The sequence below is a fragment of the Furipterus horrens genome, unplaced genomic scaffold (assembly GCF_987537825.1).
Source record: "Furipterus horrens unplaced genomic scaffold, mFurHor1.1.pri manual_scaffold_3, whole genome shotgun sequence".
NCBI lineage: Eukaryota > Metazoa > Chordata > Mammalia > Chiroptera > Furipteridae > Furipterus > Furipterus horrens.
Window position 1 is genome coordinate 179,651,072 of NW_028327173.1, and position 25,534 is coordinate 179,676,605.

At 44.2% G+C, this 25,534-nt stretch overlaps 1 pseudogene; it reads right to left on the minus strand.

Moving 5' to 3' along the window:
• Positions 1–1,469: 1,469 nt before the first annotated feature.
• LOC150016863 (AP-3 complex subunit sigma-1 pseudogene) lies at positions 1,470–1,995 on the minus strand (annotated as a pseudogene).
• Between the last annotated feature and the right edge of the window lie 23,539 nt (positions 1,996–25,534).

Genomic DNA, 25,534 nt, shown 5'->3' on the forward strand with positions numbered 1-25,534 from the left:
TTTTAATCTGTTCTTTCATTTGGGCCATGTGTCTTTGTTTCCTCATTTTAGCAGCCTCCCTGTGTTTGTTTCTGTGTATTAGGTAGAGTCTCTATGACTCGCTATGTAGCATGGTCTAATATAGTAGGTGTCCTATAGGGTTCAGTGGAACAGCCTCTCCTATCACTCAAGCTAGATACTTGAGGTGCACCTTCATGTTGGCTGAGTACATCCTTCTCTTGTAGGTAAGCCTTTATTACTGTTGGCAAGTCAATGGAGGGATTTACCCAGGCCAGTCAGCTGTAAGGACTGGCTGTGACCACTGACCACCACCAACATTGCCCTTCATGGGAGATCAGCTGTGCAGGGGCAGGGTGGTGGTGCTCTGACGTGGTCTGTAGCTGTCCACTGGGTGTACTGGCCCTGGAATTTCTTGCATGGTGCAGGCCAAGGTCAGCCCCCACCTGTGTTTTGCCCGGGGCCACCCTGCCTGAGCTATCAAGCAATCTGAGATGGCTGCTACTTGTACTGGGCCTGGAGATTCCCAGAAGAAGCCAAGCTATGAATGGAGGCTGGCTGCTGCTAGAGCCAGGGCTGGGGCCACTTAGCAAGAGGTATGGGGGCTGAGGTCTCACTGAGGCCGGCTGTTGCTTATTTGAGAGGACTTAGGAAATTGTGAAGCATGAGCCAAGACCAGTCATTCATATGGAAAAGTCGCTTTGAACACTTAGGGGGCCTGTAAGTTAAGTGGACAGAGTCTCAGGATCTTCATCGCAGGGCAAACACTATTAGCCAGGTTGATGGAGTCTTAGATATGGCATCTGATGCCAGCTCTGTGTCTGTAGGGGGAAGGAGGGTTCAGAAAAGGGACAGTGATCTCTGCCTATGTTTCTGTCTGGGAGAAAGCTGTCCCCCAGCTCTCACTGTGATGCCAGACATTTCAGTTCCTCTCTGTATGCCACTGGTACCTTTCAAGCTGCTACTCCAGTGCTAGAGCTCAGAGGGACTGAGTCTAAGTGAGTCCGTGTGTAGGTTCTTTAAGAGGTACTGCTTGGGACTCCAGAAATTTTTTCCATCAACTCAATCCAGCTGGTTTTCACAGCCAGAAGTTGTGTCAGTTATCTTGGCTGGCACTGCAAACCTGGACTGTGGGGCGTGGTATGGGGCTGGCACTCCTCACTCCTGAGATATCCCTCCTGAATTATTATCCTCTATATACGGGTGTGGCACCAGCTTGTTCAGCATCTCTGCATCTCTGACCCTTTTACCAGTCTGGGTAGATGTCGTTTCTTAAATTTTGTAGTGGTTGGACTTCCATTCAATTAGAGTTCTGATGGTCTGAGTGATGGTTGTTCTATAGTTTAGTTGTAGTGCTGATGTGGTAGTGCAAGGAGGTGAGCCCTGTTTACCTGTGACTCCATCTTGACCACAAGTCCTCTAGATGACTTTTCCCCTTGGATTTTACTTGGCAGTGGTCTTTTAATTTTTTTTTAAGAGGCTAAATTTGACATTTTTATACCAGTGTTAATATTCCTTGGGATCTCAGGAAGATTCATATTCTTTACAACTGACACAATGCAGGCTGGAGACCATGCTAAGCCAGCCTCAGATCTTTCCAGTTTATTTTCTGTATCAATTTGTGTAACAGTCTCATTCATGTTGGGCTCAAATATTGTGAACCTTGTCTATACAGAAAATTAAATCCATTTCACAGACATTTTTAAAACAATTGTATGATGTTTCCACAAATGCTTGAATTAGATCTAAAATGTCAAGTTCACGTTCTGAAAAATCCACACTTAAGATAAAATATAATGTTGCATAATGTCTATGAATCAGTTTGTTGTCAGATCTCCCAATTATAATCCTTCTATGAAATTACAAACATTTTAACCTTAAATATAAATGGAATGTCACCCTGATGATTTCCTGTTGTGTAGCTCCACTGCAAGGCTGGTAGATCTTGGACAGCTGCGGCTACCCATGGTTGTTGAAGATGAAGCTCACCTTGATCATGGCTGAGCTGGGTGACTTTGTGGGGGCAGGCATGTGAGCCTCACCCCAGGATCTCCCAGTGATCTTTTCTCACCTGGCCTCTGATGCACTTTTTAAAAATCCTTACCTGAGGACATGCCCTTTGATTTTGGAGAGAGGAGAGCGGCTGAAGAAAGAGAGAGAAACATCGATGTGAAAGAGAAACATCCATTGGCTTCCTCTTGCACTCCCCCCACTGGGGATGGAACTCACAAACTAAGTGTGTGCCCTGGCCATAATCAAACTCAAGACCTTTTGGGACAACACTCCAACCAACCAAGCCACGCTGGTGAGGGCCCATGATCTATTTTTTAGTTTATTTTTGTATATGGTGTAAGGTAAGGTCCAACTTCATTCTTTTGCATGTGGGTACACAGTTTTCCCAGCACCATTTCTTGAAAAGATTACCAGATTTATTTATGATGATGGATTGAAACCAGAAAAGTTGGCATTTGTGCTGCCTGTCACTACCAAAACCAATAAGTAGAGACAAGGATTGAATCTTTATGGGTGCTTTATTCAGATGCCAGCAATCTGAGAAGGTGGAGGGTTTTATACCCTCAAAAGCATCTTAACATTTTATCTCAAGCTGACGTTTTTTTAAGGAGAAGAAAAGAGTAGGTAAGGGGTTTGGGAAAAGGTTAATCAGATAAGAGTTGCAGTCCTAGTGACTCTTGGCAGCCCATATTGACTAACACAGGAAGCAAGAGCAGCAAAAGCAAGATTAAGCCTGGAGTAAGGCTAATGTATAGAATGCATGTCATGTGGGCTTTGCTTGGTTTTGGGCTTTTTAGTAGTCAGTGAAAAAGGAGTTTTATCATTAGCTTGTCATCTTTATTCATCAAATAAAGAGTGATACATTTTAAATTTACCAAAATTTAAGTAACCAAGTTTGCTACTGAAAACGTACGATACTTTTACCAATATCCAGTGCTGGGCGGTTCTGGCCTTGGCCTTACCTGGTTTCCTCACATGCACACATGCTGATTGATACTCAGTTGAAGACTTGCATGAACCTCTGCAGACCTCTAGAGATTTTTCCCTCTTCAGCTTTCTCTCCTGAGACCCCTGAGAATTCTAGTGGCCTTGGCTTCTCTGGGCTCCCAACTCTATCTGCTCAACACAGGGAAGTCACCAGGGCCCTTATGATTCTCCCTCCTGCACCATAGCCTCTCCCCAGGCAGGACACTGGAGCATTCATGAGGCTCATGTTTTATGTTTCTCTTCTCTCAGAGGATCCTTGTGTTTTGCTGCATGATTGTCCAATGTCCCCCAAAATGTTTCATATATTTTATCTTACTTTAATTGCTTCATATGGAAGGATAAATCTGGTCCCTGATACTCCATCTTGATTGGAATCTGAAGTACCTTGCTTCTTGAGAACCCCACACTTGAAGTCTTTGCCTGGATGCACCAACCTGTGATCAGAACTCTCAGAAACTGCTGCATCTTCTGGACAACATCTATATAAAAATATCCTAATAAAAACTCAGTGATATTTTATTTCTTCTCACCGCATTGATGTTGGATGTCCTCAAATCTGTAGTGATTAGGGAAAGGAGATTATTATTACAAAATCATGTTATGGCATTAGCTTTTCATGGTATTTGCTTTTCATGTTATTAGCTGAATGCCACTTTTATTTTCTAAATGTCATTTTTTTAATGCAATGTTTGTCATGTAAACGTGTTTGCATCTTATATTGATATGTGTGGATATATGTAGTTTTACTAAATACATTCAATTCCCCAGTATCTGTAAACTATAATGATGATGATAGGAAAAGACAATGCACACTAGAAAAAAATTTAAATTTCCTAGGTGTGGACAAAACTTAACTGCACATTGGAAGGCATCTATTGTTTACACTATTTGGGAACAGTAGACCTCATGCTAGATCTACCATAGCCTCGAAATGCCCCTCCTGGCCAAACATAAACACAATTCATCCAAATAAAGCTTGATTTCTCAACCCACAGCCCCTCTGGAGAGCAAGGTAGTGACCTATAATCTAGGAATAGTAGCCTGCGTGGCCAGAGATTTCATACTAGTCAGCCACGTGAGACCACAGAATTGGGTTAGGAAGTGGAGGGCCCCGGCAGTAGAAAGCACTTGATTTTGTCCTCAATTTCAAAACAATAAGCTGAGCTAAGAAACTGTTTTGGCTGTTTTTCATTTGGGTTTATGTTTCCAAACTCTTTTATAGCATTTATACCTTGGATGATGGTTATAGAAGAGTAAACATGTTCCTAAATATAGCATGTAACTTTAGCTAGACAAACAAGGCCTCAGGGTTACATCATTCAAGGCTGTAACAGCCCCAGCCTTATATGTGGGCAGCTAGTGCTGATCACTTTCAAGATTCCACTACATGTTACTAAGCTTGCTCCTACTACTTTGGCTGCTACAAACTGATGGGCTTCCTCCATAGACCTTTAACCTAAATTCCCCCAAAGAGAGGATCTGAGTGGCTAGCCAGTCAACATCCAGTCCCAGTCCTGCTGGGCTGGGCTCCCTCTCAGGGCCACCTCATGGGCACGGCCAGCCTGTGAAACAGCTGTCTTAGACTCAGGCCAACCTTTGACCTAGAGCAGTAAGGTCACATGGGATAAGGCAAGATCACCTGTGAGTGTGGTGGGCACTCAGTCCCATCACACCCACTACATAGTTGAAGGGTTTTACTTAACGTGTCCAACAGTACATACAAGCTCCTGGGCTAATCTCTGTAGAAAAAGGTGTGGGAAAGACTTCATTCCTGTCACTGAGGAACAATGTTAGATGCTGTACACAGTTATGAGACAAGCCAGTGAATAAATAGGGAGTGGAAGAATGGCAATGTCCAGCTGATGCCGAATGTTAGTTCTGCCTTGAACCACGCCCACGGTCAATTGCTTACATCAGGGCCTGCTCCCCCATGAGAGCTCAGTAAGTGATAGTTGTTACTATGGAGACAGCTGATAGAGCCCGACCCTGGAGCCTCCCAGGCATGTTCCTGTGTCCCACCCAGTTCTGCTGGACCAAGAAAGGTTGGCGAGCAGGCCCAGCCAGTCTGTGGTGATGCACCTGCTTGCTTTTTAAATTTGTTTTTTTATTTGCTGTTCCACTCATTCATGCATTCATTGGTTGATTCTTGCATGTGCCCTGACCGGGATTGAACATGCAGCCTTAGCACATCAAGATGATGCTGTAACCAACTGAGCTACCAAGCCAGGTGATGCACCTGCTTTGTGCTTCCACTGTCATTCCAAACCCCTCCTGACTATCCCCCCAGGCGGGCACTTCAGCTGGGCAAATGGGAGGTATTCACCTGAGACCTTCCTCCAGTCACCTCACCCTCTGCTTATCAGCAGGTCCACAGACACCTGTTCTTTCACAGGCCCAGCTCCAATGTCTGTTTTGAGATTTGTGGATTCAGAAGAACTTCTCTTGCTGGGTTCTTTGTGGCACCTTCAGCTTCTTTAAAGCCATAATCACAGTGGCTGGCTGGAGGTTCTTCCTAAACAGTAAGTGGCTGTGTTTCCCTGAATGTCCCAAACCCCTAAGGAGCCAGCCTTTGGTCATGGGCAAGAGGAAGGCTCATTGGGGGCTCCCACCCACTGCTTCGCACACAGGGTGAGCCCTTGGCCTCAGATCTATGTTTGCCAGGTCAGAGTGAGTCAAGTTGAGTGATTAGCAAGGAATACTTTATGTAGCACTGCAAACAGTGCTTGTAAATTCTATTCGGGTCTTGAGTTTAAATTGGCCAAAATTAATCCTTTCACCACAAAAACTTAGGATCACCATATAGTTAACACAACTTAAAACTTTTTAAAAGATTTTATTTTTCAGAGAGAGGAGAAGGGAGGGAGAAAGAGGGAAACAACCATGCGTTGCCTCCCGCATGCCCTCAACTAGGGACCTGGCCTGAGACCCAGGCATGTGCTCTGACCAGGAATCAAACTGGCAACCTTTCGGAGCCACACCAGCCAGGGCAGTAAGCATGACTTTTGAAAAGTCACCTTTGAAATGTATTTAGGCAGGTTCTCTGCTGTTGGGGAGCACAGAAGCCAGCACTGTGGCCTCCCTCCCCACCTCCCATGGGACTAGGAGCAAGGGCAGAGGGGCCGTCCTCAGTTACTGTCCCCACTGCCCAGGGCTGCAAACATGAATCGTTTCCCTGTGACTAAGTTTGGCCTAATTTCTCATTTTTGAACCATGACTGTTTGTTTTTTAAATGGAGGGTAGGCAGTGTTTTCAACTGTTGATGGGGGTTAACATGAAGTGGTCTCTCAGAGGTTAGCTAGGGAAGAGGAGTTCGTGGCTGATCATCATGCTTTTCACCCAAAGCCAGGTGTCAGGTCCTCCCTCATGTCCCTTCTCCTTCTCAGGTGCCCCACATCACCACTCCACTTTATTCCTAAATCCTTGACTTGCTAGATCCTTCCTAAATGTCTCAGAGAAAGGAACGTTGGCCAGAGAACTGGCATTTTCACAAACTCAAAGGCAACGTAGGCCACAGAAAGGCTGGTGAGGAAAGCTGATTTCTAAAACAGGACTATAAAATCCTCCAGAATTGGCTTCTTAGAAAATGCGTTAGTTTCAGAGACCAGAGAACCTGCCAAGGGTGCTTGGGCTTTGTACCTCATCACCGTACCGCTGAGAAACCCCAAAGCAGGGAGACACGTTGAACACACAGCTTGGAGTCCCTTGTGTTTGAGTCATGATACACCATTTGTTCATCCAAGATGAAAGTTACTAATTACTCCCTTCTTATCTCTTTCAATTCACTGGAGGGAACTTCCCAATCCAACCTCTCAATCCAGAATGGCAGGTCTCCTAAGCCAGGTAAAGATGCGAAAGGAAGAAGCAGCCCTTTTCAGAGACTTGCATGGAAAGCCCATAGTTGCAAGAAACACGTAAACCCAGCTTCAGATGCACCATTTCATTCTCCAAGATATGGAATATAAAAGCAGGACATGCCCAGAAGAACACGGCCACTCTCTCCCACAGCCACTTCACACAAAGCAAATCAAACTAGCACCACCACAGGATGGACACTTGTGTGTACCCTGTGCCAGGGACTGCACTAAGTGCTTCCCATAAGGCATCTCACCTAAATCCTCCAGATAACACCATGATGTGCGCATGATAACGTATCACTCAGATGAAAAACAGGCTTTGAGAGAGTGCCTGACCTGCGTGAGGGTGCACAACTACTACCTGGTTAAGCCAGGGCTTGAACTCAGGAAGTCTGCCTTCAAATCCACTCTCCTAACCACTCTGTGGTCCCCATTGGCAATCCGTTAAGTGGATGAGCCACAGCCTTCTGTTTCCTTACTTTAATCTCAATTTGGCACTAAAGCAAATGCACCGGCCCTGGAGCTTCTGCAACAAGCCCCTTTCTTCCCCACCTGGGCACAGCCTCTGTTCCCCCAGAGTCTGGAGCCCAGCAGTCGACCCCACACAATTATCTAAGGCTAAAGAGAAGTGAGCTGCAGACTGCTTTGTTCTCTGGGTAAATTCTATTTCCTTTTTTATTGTTTAAGGAGTCTTAGTGATGTAACATTACCCCAGCCTATCCTGCTTTTAAAAAGAAACATCCATGGAGGTTGGCAAATTACCACTCACAGCTCGAAGAATGATAGTCACAGGAGACGAGTGGAAAGGTGCACCTGGTGGCAGTAATTACAGGCTTGGACCGGGAGGAAAGAAGGGATGAGGGCAACCCAAATACAGCTGGGTGTGGGAGACTGGCTGGGGTGGGGGCGGGACCGGGGTGGGGGGTGCCGGGGGTGGGGGGAGCATGCAGAGGACCAGAAACCTGGCCTCCGAGGAGGTTCCATCACCTCCCGCCCCAGCCCTGCCCTTCCACCTTTTACTTCTTACCTTGGGTTTCCTTTACAATCTTTTTTTTTTTTTTTTTCCTCATCTCGATCTCTGTCCATCTTCCCACACCAGCACCAGATGGCCTGTAAGGATCAAAATAAAAGCACTTGAAGCCTCCTCACGTCAAACAGTCTGTGTTTTGCTTCTTCATTTGGGTTCGCTGAGCTGTATTATGTGTGAGGATCTGCCAGAAGTACCCCAGGAATTTACTCCAGAGACAAGACTGAGGAGACTAGGAGACAGCGGTCACAATGTCCACTCTCCGCAAACTTTCCAAAGGGGGTCAGGTAATATTTTAGACTTTGAGATCCATACAGTCTCTGTTGCAACCACTCAACTCTGCTCTTCTTAGCGCAAAAGTAGCTATAGATGATACATAAACAAATGGGTATGATTAGGTTTCAATAAAATATTATTTATAAAACTACCACTGCAGGCCATAGCCTGCTACCCCTGGTTTATAGAATAAAGTCTAGACTCTAGGTCCTCTTGTCTTTTGCCCTGAGTATTTAGCAACAAGCTTTTAGAATTACCAAAAAAAGAGAAGGAAAAAGTATTCAAGTGTGTGGCTTTTACATTTAAAAGTCAGATGAATCTGCTATAAATTTTTGAAATTTACCTTTGGACCAAGAATTTCCTTCTTTCTTAGTTTTACCCTAGGAGGGGAGCATATAGAAAGTCCCCATGGATTTCTGAATGGTAAGAGAAGAGATATGGGTGAATGGATTAGAAAATAGTTAAAAATCATATTTCTCAGCTACATGACAAAATGGGCTAGCAATTCTTATCTAACTCTGATTGGGAGGATTAATTTAAATGATAATGTGCCTCACAGATTAATTTAACTGATGATGTGCCTCACACTTTGTCACGCGGTTTCCATAAATGCCCACCTCTTTCATTCCTAACCTTCTAGGGTCAACACTATGATGTCACATGAGCAGCAGCTGGGAGACCTGCTGTCCCCTCCAGTATCTGCACTCATCAACTGGTTGAGTTGAAATGCATTTCTCCTTCCATTTAAAAAAATGCAACTTTTCCCCAAAGGAGAAATTTTGGAACTCTTAGCTTTTTCTTAAACCCCCCTGGCAGAAGGCTGAAGGCCAAATCCTTTGGGAAGGAGCCGCCGGCCTACTGGTTTTGAAATGGGAGAAACCAGTGTCCCTGCAGGAAGGTACTGCTTGTCCACATCAGAGGAAAAGACACTGAAAACCAAGTGGAGAGCTAACATCAGATTTCACACTCTTCCTCCAGATGAGTCAGGACTTTCTTGGTGGCAAGTGATAGAAACTTAACCAAACTAAGGTAGGCAAAAGGGGAATTTGTTAGTTCTGAGTATCTAGACTGAATAACTAAATTTGAGGCTGGGTCTCAGAACAATTGGGAGCTGGCATCTGAGCGCTCTCCCTGGCTTGTTTTATTGCCTCTGCTAGGCAGACCAGCTTCCTCTTGGGGGAGGGCAGATTCCTTTTTGCCATGTCCAGTTCTTAAAATCCCAGGGAAGGACTTTGATAGGCCAAGCTGGGGCCATGCCTCCACCTGGCCAATGGCAATCGTGGCTGTTCCTACTCTAGCTGCGTAGATGAGGGAGACAGCAGGCCTGGGGTGGATCAGGATGCCCCCATCTTTCTTCTGCACACTCCCAGGACAGCAGTGCTTTATGTTTGTCATGTATGAAGTTGCTTGTTCCCATGTTGACTCAAAGTTGATAGACCTCTGTTCTTAGGTACATTCTGCATTCTAGGGTGAAATCTTGAAAACCCTGACTGTCCCTAGGAACGTGTTACATGAATCGAGGGCCTTTGCTGTCTTGCGTGGTTGGTTAGCTCTGTTGGCCAGTGAGCGTGTGCTGTGCCTCTCCATTCTAGTACCGTTTCTTCTCATGGTCATTGAGTCGGCCTAATGCGGCCCCTCAGCAGCCAGCCTGGTGTTCCCTGGGGCTGAAGATCTAATGTCAGTAAGATATGATTCGATTCACACTGAAGATGGACATTAAGTCTTTTTACTCAGGATCTTGTCAAGATAAACCTATCTGCGTGTTATCAAAGGCACAGAAAATGCCCCTTCCTATAATAGCAGTTGTCTGTGTTCACTGATATCCTAGGGCTTGTCTGTCCCCAAGCCTCTAGGCGGTTTTGTCAAGGTCAATTCGGCTGATCTTTTTCAATGATAACCCAAAGAGGATTAAGTTAACATCTGACCTTTAAAGAGCTTTATCTTTGGAGAACCAGGCTAATTAAAAAATTAAAAGGCTGCTTTTAAAAATTATTTAGACCACAGCTCAGGGAAAACATGAACACATTGCTTATAGCAGCAGAAATATCTATAGAAAATTCCAAATAGCAAGCTAGATTTGTCATCACATGAATTAACTTATTGTGTGGATTCTGGCATCAAACAGAAGTGGGTTCTGATTCTGGCTCTGCCACTTTCTGGTTGAGACCTCAGGAAAGCGTTTCACCTTCTCTAAACTCTTTTGTCTTATTTGTAAAACTGGGATAATAATAGTGACCACACCATAAGGTTGTTGAGAGGATTAAATGAGATAGTAGAGGTAAAGCTCTGTCATTTGGGTTAGCTATTAATATCATGTGTTCAATTTGTAAAATTTAAAATTTTGCTTTACCCCATTATGTTGACTGTTAAATGGCTGATTCTCGCTATGCACAGAACTCAGAGAAACCTCTAGGTTCTGAGAGGGCTCTGCTTTGGACCAGACATTACTAGCAGAGATGAAGCAATGCCAGTACCCCAGCTGCTCTTGGACTTGACTAGATACCATTATGGTGACTCTACTATTGCTGAAGCCATCTTGAGGAAAGAGTAACATGGAATGGTAATGTTGTCCACAAGAGTCAGAAACATTTCTGTCTTTTAAATTCTGTAAATACTTTTCCATTCAAGGACATATCGATCATTGTTAAATATTTTCATCCAAAGCTGTGTTCTTGATACTGGTTTTCTTTTCATTGGTTTATGATGGTTGATGATATCTCTTTTCGTCGTCGTCGTCGGCAGCCGTCCGTCTCGAGAGACGATGGTGTAGCTTCTTAAGAGTCTATCTGCACCGCCGAGAATGGCTGTGCAGTCCGACTCAGGAGTGACACGGTATCTGTCTCCTCCCGTGTTGAATCGACATCTTGCGATGGCGCTGAAGTGTCCTCTCCAGTGAAGCTGAAGCTACAGAGCTGTAGATATCTCTTTTGCATGTTGACAAATGTCATAAAGCCATAGGGACTGTGAGATGATATGAAAATAAGACCATGGAGTTTTACTGGGAGAGAGCTTATCCTAGTTTCAAAGGCCTCTAGCCCCTTGCTATTCAAAGTCTAGTGCATGGACCAGAGCTTTGACATCATCACCTGAGCACTTGTTAGAATTGCTGAAGGTCTGGCTGCACCCAGACTTGCTGAATCAGCACACCTGCATCTTAACGAAGTCCCTGCAGCATGGTGCTGATGCAGTTAGAGATGCACTGCTATCTTCGCAGTCTTAGCTGCACATTAGAGTCACCTGGGGAGCTTTAAGAAATACTGATGCCTGGGTCCTGCCCACAAAGATTCCAATTTAGTTGGCACTGGGATTTTTTAAATCAAGTGGAGAACTTGTGCTTCAGAGACATTCTGTCCTCTTCCTCCACTTAGTCCTACAGTATTTATTTCTCTAACAGTAAAAACTTATCTATGTCGTTTATATCAATGGGTGGATGATCATTTTCTAGATAGTGCCACATAATTTGATGATTCACTTTGAATTTTAAAAACAACCTTTAGGAATTTTCCTGAACCTCTTCCACATCTCTCTTTTATTGTGAAGTCTGGTTCCGGACACAGTCCTCCAGTACAGCCCTAAACAGTGCTGAGCATCAGCATAAAGGACGTTTGTGTCCTTCTGAATGAAAGGTACTGTGATAAATATGTCAGACCATTTGAATTGAGGTGGGAGGTGACTTTAATGGCCAAGCAAAAATATTTCTCATGCCTGCACACAGTCTGGGAATAAATGAGCCAGTTATACAAGGAGAAACTCTATCTTCCCAGTTTTGAGTTTTCCTAAGGGAGCAATCAATGTGTTACTATTTAACAAAAAAACTTCATCAGTTTTCTTCTGTAATTCACAGATGACCAAACTTTAAGACCATTGTGCTAATTCAAAAAATTTGGCTGATATCATGAGCATAAAAGTCACCTGAACCTTAGACCTTAGAGACCAGTGACCACCCAACCTAACTACTCAACTTATAAAAGTCACTGGGGCTGCTTATAAACATATTTGGACAAAGGCATTTGTGGTTTTAAAAAGCTAGATCTTCTTAACTTTGATGTGTAAGTCTTGTTAAAATGTATTTAGATTCCCATTCCATAGGTCTGGGTGGAACCTGAGATTCTGTGTTTCTAACCATCTTGCATGTGATGTGTGTTACTGGGTCTTGGACCACATTTTGAGTGGCAATGCCCTTGAAAATTCTAACAGTCACTAAATTGAGGTATCGGAACTTTAGGCATCGCAAATATTGCCTGAAACATGAAAAAGCTCATTTTCAAAGCTTATCAATAGCTCAGGGTGTGTCGATGAGAATGGGACACAGGCTGATGTAAAGTGTCAGTGTGCAAATTCAGTTTCAGTCTGTGGACGAAACCTGGTTGAGAACGTTTCATTACATTCATGGTTTGCCAACGTAAGAGGAGAGTGGAATCTTAGCTCCTTTATTTCTTAAGAGTTCACCAGCAAACACAAACGCAGGAAGAACCATTACTTCAAATTCATATTATTTTAGTTGATGTATCTGGAGCACAGTGATAAATTAATCATGACGTCTGGTCTGATTCACAATCATAGTCTAGCCTAATTTACACTTCGCATTTGCAGAACCGAAATGCGAGGCATTAAAATGGTGCACACATCACGAATTATTCTCTTCACTGAACCCATGCAGGGGGGCGCTCTCTGCCGTTTCGCGGAAGCACCTGCCTGTAGACCCGGGCCAACGGTGAATGGCCCTTCTGCTCCAAGCCCGAGCCCGGCCGGAGGCAAAGGATGGAGGATTCGGCGCCGAGGATTCAGCGGCTGCTTGATGGGCCATGCTGCTTTCCAGAGGGTGTGGGAGTCGTTAAAAAATAATAATAAAACAACTTCCTGGCTTAAAGACCAAGACAAGCTTATAGACCAGGACAGGAGAGCGGCCTGGGGTTGTTACTAAACATAACAGATGGCAGCTGTCTGCGGCTATATAGGGCGCACTGACAAATCCCCAGGATGGCCCGGGGCACTCGGGGCTGCGCCAGCGAGGAGGCGGCGGGCTGCGGACTGACGAGGTGCAGCTGCCCGCCCCACTGGGAGGACCCGGAAGGAGGCTGCCCTCCTGCGAAGCTCCGTGAGTGCGAGAAGCGGCTGGACTAAATCCCCAGCTGGGGATTCGCGGGCACGAGAGGCCTCTCGGTGGCTTCAACTGCTCTCCCACCCCAGCCGGAGCCCAGCCCCGGGCGGCGCTCAGAAGGCTCCCGCTTTCGGACACGGACCTCCCTATGTTGCTGAGCAGAGCAAGCATTTATTTACCCAGGCCGGCGCTGCTCGTCGCCAAGGAGGTGTACGCGCGTGAAGCTGGGACGTGGTCTTTCCCGCAGCTTTACAAGGGCCCAGTGCTGCGGGTAAAGCAGCAGACATGCTCGCACTAAGGATGATAGGGAACCACGTCTGAGGCTTAATTTCATGTCGAATCGGTCTTAGCCACGATTTCCATGTGGTAAACCTATTTTCCAAATCCCAAACCAATCATCTGTCAGATGTCTTTTTTCTCTGATTGGGAGATATATTCAGATAAGCAAAGTCCTACAAAACTGGAAAAATTAAATGGCTTTGGAGATTTATGTATATATTTTAATACTTTTATTGAAAATAATAAAAAATAACCCTGGACAGCACTGGCAGCCCGCAAAGCCTCCTGGGAAACAAGAGAGAGGCCAGTTAGGCTTCTGAGCCGTGGCTAGGGGCCAAAGGGAGGGTATTTGAGACTTCTGAGTATAGAAGAGCCGAGCCATAGTTGATATCATTTTCAGGCTGCGAAGACCATTGGCGATTGAAGGGCAAACTGCATACATCAGACAGCTTACTTCTAAATCAACGGAGAGGAGAGGAACTGTGTCCAGACTTTCAGGCTAAGGTTCTAAGGCTCTGAAATGGGCTACAACAAGGATCACACCGGTCATGATGCTCCCAACTGGCTTGCCAGGCAGAGTCCATGAAAAAGTCTCCTCTTTCCCACCCCTCAGACTTCTTGACCCCTCCATCAACACATATCAGGGATCCAGGCTTCCTTTTTTACTCCTCAGTCACTTTGCAGTACTTTTCACGGAAGCCAAGTAAGGCCAGGGTTCATTCATACATTCAACAAATGTCTGAGAGTCTTTTACGTGTTAAGCCCAGGTACTCACACTCTAAACAAAATAGGTGAGAATCCCTGTCTGTGTGGAGCTTGCAAAAAGCAAGATAAACCAATAAAATCTGTGGACAGTGTCCACTAGCAGTGGGCTGGTGAGAGTCTCCTGTAAAGAGAATCCTTCCTTTTGACTTAATGAGAATCTGAAACATGAAGGATCCTCCACACATGGGAAGTTTTTATCGTGATTACTCAGTAATTTCAAAGAAAACAGCAGAACTGAAGGAGGAACCCATTTGTTTGAAAGAACAGAAGAAAGTTCTAATTCCTTCTTAAGAAGTTCATCTGCTGGAGGGATTGTTGGCTACATGCAAACTTCTCTCCAGTAATGTGGATCTGTGGATAGAGTAAGAGTTAGATTATGAGGCATTAAGAAACATGAGCTTTCTGTCTGTATTCTTGGGAACTCTTAGGGCAGAAAGAAAATGCAGGGCCTCTGGTTCACTGGCACCACAATCTATTAACCTTTTTAAACTCCTGCTCAACCCCCTCATGTTCTTCCTTTCCTCCTTCCCCACCTTCAATCCCATGGCCAAGCATTATAATTATTCCCTTATCTCTGCCACTAGATCCGTTTCAATGGTTTCCAAAGCCTTAAAGGAATTGTGTATCTATCCTAGATAAGTCAGAATAGACTAACTTACCTGTCAAATTTCTTAGCTTTTGACAGCAATAGTAATTCATTGTGGTAACAGTGGCTGAGCAGTTCACCAGTTTTTGGAAGTTAATACCAGAATGGCACATAAAGCCACAATGAATATTAGAGCTAATTGATTGTTACACACACAGAGAGACTCACACATTCACACTCAGGCTTAAGTCAACTCTATCATAAAACTTGTATGTGCCCATTTTACAAACATGGGTTTATGTAGTCTCTTTTATTCCCTCTGTGTTCTATATAGAATCTGGATTTTTAAAAATCCTTCATTTTATCGTTATAGATTATAGTTATGGTTATACTTACTCAAGCCAATAACTTGAGTTATTGGCTGATGACAAAGTGACCCAGAAATAGGGAATCTTGTTGTGCTCTTAGTTATTTCTTCAGGCTTTCTTTTAAAACTAAATGCAGACAGCGATTAAGTACCAAGACATATTTAGCTATAATTGCAAATAGAAATAGTTCACAGATATGAGCATTTAGAAAATGTGTTATTTTCTACCATTAAGATTTTCTCTGCTGTACTTCATTATTGAAAAGACACCTTCATGTCTGCCTAGCACTCTCTTTCCTTTCTGTTCTTCTGTTCATGCAATTATTGTATGAATTATTGTATTACCCTGGCTGGTTTGGCTCAGTGGATTGAGCGTCGGCCTGCGAGCTAAGTGTCACTGGTTCGATCTTCCAGTCAGGGCATATCAGAGAAGGAAAACTCTGACTCCAAAAAACCTCCGCTGCCTTGCGGCATACCTCTTCAGGGGAAAGGCTAAGGGAGTAAACCCCGACAGAAAATCCGGAGCCGGAGTCCCTAAGGCGGTTTGACGTTGTAGTCAACACCGGCAACTCCTGCGGCGCACCTGAAGCCAAGCTGTATTGACTCCGTCTTTCCCTTGGACCCTTCAGCTGCGAAGAGAGGGGGGGTCTGCTGCATGGGCAACAGCAGACCCTCCATATCACCCTGCCCAGGCTCTGTAGCTTCAGCTTCACTGGAGAGGACACTCCAGCGTCATCGCAAGATGTCGATTCAACACGGGAGGAGACAGATACCGTGTCACTCCCGAGTTGGACTGCACAGCCATTCTCGGCGGTGCAGATAGACACTTAAGAAGCTACACCATCGTCTCTCGAGACGGATGGCTGCCGGACGGATACTTACTCAAGAGGATTTAAGGTAATACATGGATGGACTTTAAACTTTTATAATAGTTATGCATATGTTTACTTATTTATTTTTAGAGAGAGGGGAGGGAGGGGGAAAGAGAGGGAGAGAAACATTGATTGGTTTTCTCTTGTACTCTCCCAGCCTGGGACCTGACCTGCATGCAACCCAGGGAAGTGCCCTGATGGGACCCGAACCTGTGACCTTTGGCTTTGAGGGTTGATGCCCAACCACTGAGCCACACCAGTCAGGGCAATAGTTATGCATATGTTTTAAAGTATATTTTACAAATATAAATGGATTATGAAACTATCATTTCATAGAAATCACTTAGGATGCAAACAAGTTGTTCTTTTAAAAATCAAAGTACTTATAAGGTACATGGTTCTCAGATATGACAAAAATAACATAGGCAGTAAGGAAAGCCTAAAATTTGTCATAGGTTCATGTATGGCCCAGGAGGACCAAAAAAGGCAACTGCAGTTGGCCCTACAAAAAGAGCCCTTAATAAAGTATGCTCCAGTCTGACTATGCCAAACATTCCACTAGCCGTCACTAGCAGACAAATAAAACCAGGTACCCATGGCTTAAGTAAAATATTTATTTATTTTTCTGCAACTCAAGACAATTCTGCCATACAATTTTATCAACAGAACACTTTCCGGCTCCCAGGACATCTGTGTTTAATGTGATCACGGCTTTAGATCTTTAGAGCTCATAGGCATTAGGAACATGCCAGAAGCCCTCCAGTCACAGCAAAGCTGTTTCCTTTAGAAAATCACCCAGTATTTAAAAGCCTGTTTGGAAAACTCCATATAAATCATGAGCTATGTTTTTGCTTCCCTTTAACATTTTAACTTTCAACTACAAGAAGCCCATTTAACAGAACTTCAAAACTTAAAATGGATTTATTTTTTTTTTTATAAGAAGCAATAACCATATAGACTGAATCAGCAGGGGTGTTAATGGCCTGGGCCATCAGTTTAGCATTGCTGCCTCATGGGTGCTAACCTCCAGTGGCACCCACTCCAAGTCTTTGTGACAATCGACCCCACGCCCTCCACCCCCCAGGACCCCCATCTACCCCTCTATGGGCAATATCTCCCTTGCTTCAGAACACAGCTGCCTTACTTAGTAAAAAGAAACCTGAGATCCAGAAAGGAGAAGGAATTTACCCAAAATACTACACCAATTTGGTATTGTGTTAGATTTCCAGGCCAAAAAGAAGAGAGTGTCAGACCACCTCAAATACTGGGATGCGCAAAAGGTTACAGGGCAGGCAAGGAGACCTAGGAAATGTCTCAGGGGTGTCCCAGCCTAATGGAGAGGCAGAGCATTGTTTCTCCCTGTTGCAGATTCAACAGCAGACATGAACTCTCAGGGGCAGCTCTAGAGACTTGGCCACTATGTCATCTGTCCCAGGTGCACAGGGGCACGGGGCACTTGGCTTTCTCCTGACTGCATCTTCTTTTTTCCTGCTTTGCTTCCCCTCAGACCATTTCCCTATTGCCTCTGCCCTGTTACCTTCCTTCTAATTGTCTTACATTTGCGCTTTTCTCAAGAAAATACAAATGGGATCATTGGAATCACCAATATAAAGCATGCCCTTGGGGCAGAGCTTTCTCCCAGGCTACCCCAAGGGCCACCAGTCCAGCCCAAAGCTGGTTGTTTCAGCTTAGGACCAACAGCCTATTTACCCAGCAGGGGGCAGCACAGCTAGATTTTGAACACAGACAGCTAGGGTTTGAAAGCCAGATCCATCCAATAACCCTTGGGCAACTTCATCTGTCTTGTTTCAGTTTCTCATCTGTAAACTGACATTAATAGTATAGACCTCAAAAGATGTTTGCATGGGGGTGGAGTTAAGGCATAAAAGTACTTAGCACTTAGTAAGCATTTAATGAACACTAGCTATTTTTATTATTAAGTAGAGATGAATTGTTATCAAGTAGAAAGAACTTGTATCTTCTGAACCCCCACACCCAACACACACATCCTACCATTCTGCTTTTCAGACTCTTCTATTCCAGTATCTTTATTGGCCACAGGCAATGAAGGTGCAGACCCCTGTGGCGTGGAGCTGAAATGAGGTTCTAAGTAAGCCTGGTATTTCTTTGACGTCAATTGTTTTATTTTTGTTTTTTATTCAGTTTCATATGTTGTTTATACAGTATGAATGATTCAGAGTGCTATTTAAACATATACTATTACTTGATGTAACCATTATTATTCTAATACAAAATGTCAAATTCTGGAAAGTCTGAGGGACTTCTGGCCAAGATGGAGGTGTAGACAGACACGCTGCATCTCCTTCTACAACTAAGAAGGAATACAACTACCTCAAAACTAGAGACAACCAGAAGTTCCAGAAAATCAAGCTGCATGGAGTCCAACAAACAAAGATAGAAAGAAGAAATACTCATCCAAACAGGTAGGAGGGGTGGAGCTGGGGCGGGGAGGATGCAGTGTGGTGGTGGCAGCAGCTACTGGAAAGTGCAGTCACACATTTAAAAAAGTCAAGAGGGACATCTTGGGAGCACCTCCAGCACCAGACCAGACCCCCAGACCAGACCACACAGCTAACAGTCCCAGCGCTGGGGAAAATAAAGCTTCATTGCTTTAGACTGTGCAAACCAGTGGGGGTTGGGGTGGAGGAAGAAACAGCCGGTCTCTCAGCAGAGTTGGCTTGTTTAAAGGGCCCCCACCTCCTAGAAAGTCCGCATACCCACCCACTCTGGGAACGACAGCCAGGGCAACAACTAGAGAGGTGCCAGCCCCATACAAAGTGGGAGAAATGCCTGGAAAAGGGGCGAGTGCTGAGCAAGCAACATTGTTCCCTCTCAGACCCCTCCCCCACATACAGCACCACAACGTGGTGAAATAGGTCACCCTCTACTGATGAGAAAACCTAAGGCTCCACCCCTTAAAATGTAACAGGTGTAACAGCTCTACCTAAGACACAGGCAAACAAACACAGGAGCCTGTCAAGATGAGGAGACAGAGAAGTATGGCCAAAAAGAGGGAACTGATCAAGGTTCCAGTGGGAGAACTAAGTGACAAGGAGATAGCCAACCTAACAGATGCAGAGTTCAAAACACTGGTGATAAAGATGCTTGACAGATGTGCTTAAGTACGGCAAACACATAAGGGAAGAAGTGAAGGCTATGCTAAATGAAACAAAGGAAAATCCACACAAAACCAATGGTGAAGGGAAGGAAACCGGGGTTCAAATCAATGATTTGGAAGATAAGGAGGAAAACAACAGTCAACTAGTACAGAATGAGGAAACAAGAATTGAAAAAAATGAGGAGAGGCTTAGGAACCTCTAGGACAACTTTAAATGTGCCAACATCTAAACCATAGGGGTGCCAGAAGGAGAAGAGGAAGGGCAAGAAATTGAAAACTTATGTGAGAAAATAATGAAGGAAAACTCCCCATATTTGGGGAAGGAAATAGACATACAAGTCCAGGAAGCACAGAGTCCCAAACAAGCTAGACTCAAAAAGGACCACACTAAGACACATCATAATTAAAATGCCAAAGTTTCAAGATAAAGAGAGAATCTTAAAAGCTGCAAGAGAAAAGCAGAGAGTTACCTACAAAGGAGTGCCTATAAGACTATCAGCTGATTTCTCAAAAGAAACTTTGCAAGCAAGAAGAGACTGGCAAGAAGTATTCAAAGTGATGAAAAGTGAGGACATACAACCAAGATTACTCTATCCAGCAAAGCTATTATTTAGAATGGAAGGGCAGATAAAGTGCTTCCCAGACAAGGTAAAGCTAAAGGAGCTCATCATCACCAAGCTATTATTATATGAAATGTCAAAGGGACTTACTTAAGAAAAAGAAGATCAAAACTATGAACATTAAAATGACAACAAACTCACAACTATCAACAACTGAATCTAAAAAATAAAAACAAAACCCAACTAAGCAAACCAGACTAGGAACAGAATTATAGGTATGGGGATCATTTGGAGGTTATTAGCTGGGAGGGGGAAGGGGGAGAAATGGGGAAATGGTATAGGGATTAAGAAGCATAATTCGTAAATACATAAATAGACAGGGGGAAGTTTAGAATAATATAGGAAAGGGTGAAGCCAAAGAACTTATATGCACGACCCATGGACATGAACTAAGGGGGGTAGGATTATTGGAGGGAGGGGGGTACTGGACAGAGGCGAGCAAAGGGGAAAAAACTGAAACTACTGTAACAACATAATTAATAAAATATACTTTTTTTAAAAAGTCAAATTTTTACTAGTTCAAATGTTTAGTTTTTGTCCAAAAAAATCTTTAAAGAAATTGATGTCCCAGGGAGGGAGTTTCAGCACATTTCTCTGCAAGCACTAGCCTAGGAGTACACATACCTTGTTCTGCGTTACCGTAGTTCTCATGCCTTCATGGTCAGGAGTTTTTCTTCTAGAAAGATCAAATAGAAGGACATGAAGTAGGTCATTAAATTGTCGAATATTTACATTTTGTATTGTGAAAGACATATAGTAAGTACTACAGTGGACTGAACCATACTCCAGCTCATGTTTATCATGCTAGCAATGTCTTCTGGGTGTAACTGACATCTGTCCTCAGCCTTCCCCTGTTGGGGGGAGGGATATCAGCTCATCTGCACCCACATTTCAGTAGCCCCAAGTCCCTTTCTCCCTTCTTGGGCGGAAAAACACCTTCTTTTACATAGTCCCCTCTCCCTAAAGTGTTTCTAGGAACCCCTCGAGATCATTACAGGAAACTACCAATTAGTCCCAGTCATCTCTTGCAGTTTCCCGTGGCCAAATCTAACTCCTCAATCTCAGGCTTCAATGAATCCCCCGAGGTTTTCCCTTCGCGGTCATCGGCCATTGTTGCACGGTCTCTGTTACCCAATTCAAGGGGTTTGCCGCTTGGGGTGTTCTGTTCAAGAGCAAGATGTGGTTGTCCCTACATAGTCCTGCTGACTTACCGAGGATTCACATCCAAAGTTCTGTCTCTCTGAAGGGAGGTTTACAATGCTCATAAAAACTGTTCGGTCAATTACGTGTTGACTTCTTTGCAGTTGGCTATTTTCATTCAGGTTGAGTTCCTGTCAGCTAATCATGTTCACAGTTGGTCTGCAAAGTACTGTGCTACATTTTAACATTTAGCAAGAATAGCCTTTAGTGTAAGTCTCCCAGACCTAGAGACCGTTATGCCATCTAACACCTCCACCAGCGAGGCTGAAAAGGTGCTGCACCCCAGTACCCGTGGGCACCCCTGTTCTCATGAAGAGAGGAGAATCTGCTTTTACTTTTGCCTATTTGGGTCCTAAATATTACATATTGAATGATGGCCTCTTTCTTGCCACTGGAGCAAGGACACTGCTGTGTCCAGCCTCCAGAGTTCCCCAGAGCTGCTGTGCTGCCTGAGTGTTTGTTACCTTGTTTCCTTTCCTGTCACTACTGTCCCTACTGCCTGGATGTGGACAGAGCAGAAAACCCTCCTTGTCTCCATGCAAGCGGAACAGGACGGGGGCGGCGTTGAGACTGATAGAACCGGCTGCACTGTGAGGCCAGAGATCCAAGCGACCACTCACGAAGAGGGAGAAAACGACGCCTCCTGCGTTGTCCTCAGCTGGAGGGGAGAGGGGGGAAGTGCTTCACTGCAAGGACGCTCGAGCCGGAAAGCGTTCCCGTCGCTCCTGTGCGTGCACAGGACCCAGTCCCGCCACACTTCCTGCAGCCTGTTTAGGATTATAGCTGTGTACCTCCAAACCCCTGTTGGACAAGGATAAAATCTCTTTTAAAGGAGGTTCCTCAACCCTTATGTAAATCAGTGAATACCAACAGCTCTGAGGACCCCTCTCAGTTTCATGAATGTGCCATCTTCTCTCTCACCTCCAATCCTTTGCCATGTTCTTCTCGCTACCTCTTACCTTTTCCTCTCTCCTTCCTCAGGCCACTCACACTGAGTAATTCCCATCCTTTCTTCAGGTCACAGGTCTTTCCTTTGAGAAGACGGCATCAACCCCTGGCTTCCAATCTGAATGCGGTGCCCTCCTCTGTTCTCACACAACCTCCTCAACTTTCCCTTCTCATCGTTACACTTTCTGGTACTTGCTTGTTTGGTTGTGCCTTCCCCGCCTCCTCCCAAAGACTGAATCCTGTGAGCGTGAAGATATGATAATAACGATGAAAAAGCCAGCATTTGCTGGATGCAGGCTGGAGGGTGAGTGTGGCCTAACTCCACTCTCCAGAAACCTTGTGTGTCATAAGGTAAAGAGGAGAGAAATCGCCGTGCGGGCAGCATAGCTTCCTTTGGTCTAAGTCATGCTCAGTGAGCAAAACGACCAAATTGTGGTATAGCCAACCTGAGCTGCTTTAGACTCATCTTGTACCCAATAATATAAGTGACAGGGAAACTGGTCCATGATGCCAACTTGTTCTGCAAAACAACTGTCAGCCACTGAGTCACAGTGTGATGTGACAACAAATGCCTAACACAGGGCACTTGAACTTAGAAAGCCCTTAGTTTGCAATTAAATAGTAAAGCTCCCCTCCCAATAATAAAGCTGTTAAGAGTAGCTGCCAATAAAATTGGCAAGTTTGTAAAAAGCAGAGAGAAATGTGGTACAGAGCAAAGCCTGGAGAGGGAAAGCAGGAGATGGACTCTCAGCTCCAACCTCCACCTTTTTGTGTCTCAGGTCCCTAGAAAGGAGCAGGATGGAATAAGATCTCCACTCCAGGTCAGCATTTAGCAATTAACAGAAGTCACTGCACCTGAGCTTTGCACACACCAGTTAGGTATTTGGCTCTCAGAAATAAACCTGGGTTGGATCCTCTGAGTGAACCTCTTAGCTGCCTTGTGAACTGGGACAATTCTCTTGCATAAGCCTTAGTGCCCTCATCTGTACAATGGAGAAGATAATTAATCATCAGGTTGTTAAATTAACTGAGAGGCGTTCTTACACAGAAAGTACTCAGAACAGTGCCAAGCACACTCTCAGTAAATGTCTCCTATTATTTTAATGTACTGCACACATTTCATAATACTTCTGTATTCTTGTAATGTATGTGTGCTTTTTTAAGTTAGCGCAACCATGAGGAATAAAGCCTTTCTCACAGTGTGGCAGGTTTCTGCCCCCCTTTTGTCTACCGCTCTGTTAGCCTCCCACCTCTCAAATGCACGTGCCAGTTGTCTATTGCACTGGGAATCCTGCCTCACTAGGAAACAGGATCAACTCCCATTATCCCAAATTTCAAGGGAGCCTTTGTGGAAGCCAGGTAACTGCATAGCATTTTGAACTATCTCATAATCTGTGGCAGCAGATGGTGAAAACTGAAAAACCTATAAATTATTATTTTAAAGAAAGAAAACCATGGGTACTGTTTATTTATTTTTTGTAGTATCACAGTGAAATGTAAACATGGGAACTATTTTTGAAACTCATTTTTAAGAAGGGATAGTTTTCTTTGTTAGTGAAGGCATTATACCTATGATTGTAGACTTTCTGGTGTGTTTCCTAGCATTTACTGTTGGGTTACAGTTATTTCTTTGTACATTCTCTGGGTGACACCCAGGAAATGGAAATAAACAAGATCTGTACTTAGCAAAATTCAGTCTTTCAGATTTTCAGAACAAATTTGTAGTTCTGTAAAATGAGCAGCTTTTTCTTAGTAGCCTACAGTAGAATGCAGGAAAAACAGTAGCTCTTTTATAGAGAGATTTACAGTTTTATGGTTAATTTATAAGTGGGTTATGTCACAATGAATAATCCATTTTCTAAGTCTATGGACTTGTAAATTCAGTGAGTGACCTACCCATAATCTTGAGAGTGGTTGGGGGTAAAAGCCATGTATTGAGAGAAGAAGAAAGGCTTTTTCCTTCCAAGTTATGGAAGAGACAAATTCTCTGTCCTCACGGCCTGTATTCAACGGCATAAAGTCTGCTGCTCATTGTATCTAAACTCTAGGGGGCTGGCTCCAAGTCACGTGCAAGAAAATCACAAAAGGGAACATATTTCATGATATTTCTTCCTCACTATCATTATTTTTGGCAGGGTCACAAAGAGATTCAAAGGCCCAGAGTCAAGTACCTGTGATGGAAAAAGATCTTTTTTCTACCTCTTTGACTGATAAGGCAAAGCGGAGGATCTTTCAGGATTTTCTAGTCCGGTAGGAACACGAAAGTGGATTGGGTGAGTGTTAGCGTTTTCAAAGATATCACAAAGACAAGGAAGCATTTAGCTTGCTCTTTCAGTCAACTTGCCTATGTTTTTGTTCAATGATAACTATAATTTGTTACATGAAAATAAAATCAAGAAAGCATTTTAAATTCAAAGCGGCATCTCAAGTCCTTGTTATAAACATCCCCCAACACCCTCCCTCCCTCCCAGAAGAGAGACCAGAGTCAGTGAAATGCCGAACAGGTGTGTCACTGATTGCACTGAGTCACTCCCATAGCTTCCTCGGTGAGAAAATTCTTCCTTATATTTGTATTGTAGTTGTAGCAATACAAATGATTATCACCATTATTAAAAAGTTTGACTAGAAATCAAATTATAATTTAAACTAAGATTGTAAGTTTTTATTTACTGTTTTTATGTTTTCATAGAAGCAAAATATAAACTTACTATTACTATCATTTTCAACAATTAATGGCATTGTTGTATACTACAGCCAAAACAATAAACTTTTGCAATGGATTTTATCAGTTTCCTTCCTTCTAGTCTCTCTCCACGGGGCCTTCTCAGAGATAAGCGTGATCCCTTTGGTCACCTTGCCCATTACCATTAAGCACACACTTCGCAGATGCAGCCTCTTTTCCTACAGTAGATCTGAGCCACTTCTCTTACCTGAACTTCCCTTGCCTCAACTCTGTGCTCCAGCAAACTGTGGACGCTTGGCGGATCACTACTTTCCCTGCCTACGCCATCTCCACCTGTTGAAATCCTAGCCATCCTCATTGCTAATAGCCACTGTTTTCCCTGTGCCTACTGTGTGCAGGCCACAGAGATCCCCATAGTGCATCACACCCCAGGAAGTGGTAATACCTTTCTAGCTTATACAGGTGGGAATGTAAAGCATAGGAAAGTAGTATAATTTCCTCGTGTTACACCACTGGCATGTGGGATGGAGCCAGCACCAGAAGTCAGGTCTGTGAATTCCATGCTCAAACCACTTTCCCACCTGGTGCTGTACACCTTTCTCAAGAGCAGCCTCAGCCAGAAAGCTTTGCTTAATGTCCCACTCAGTTTACTTTCACTTTTTTAGAGAGACAGGAAAGGAGGGATAAAGAGAGGGAGAGAAACATCAATGTGTGGTTGCCTCTCACACACCCCCAAATGGGGACCTGGTCCGCAACCCAGGCATGTGCCCTGACCAGGAATCGAACTGGCGACCCCTTGGTTCACAGGCCTTAACTTAAT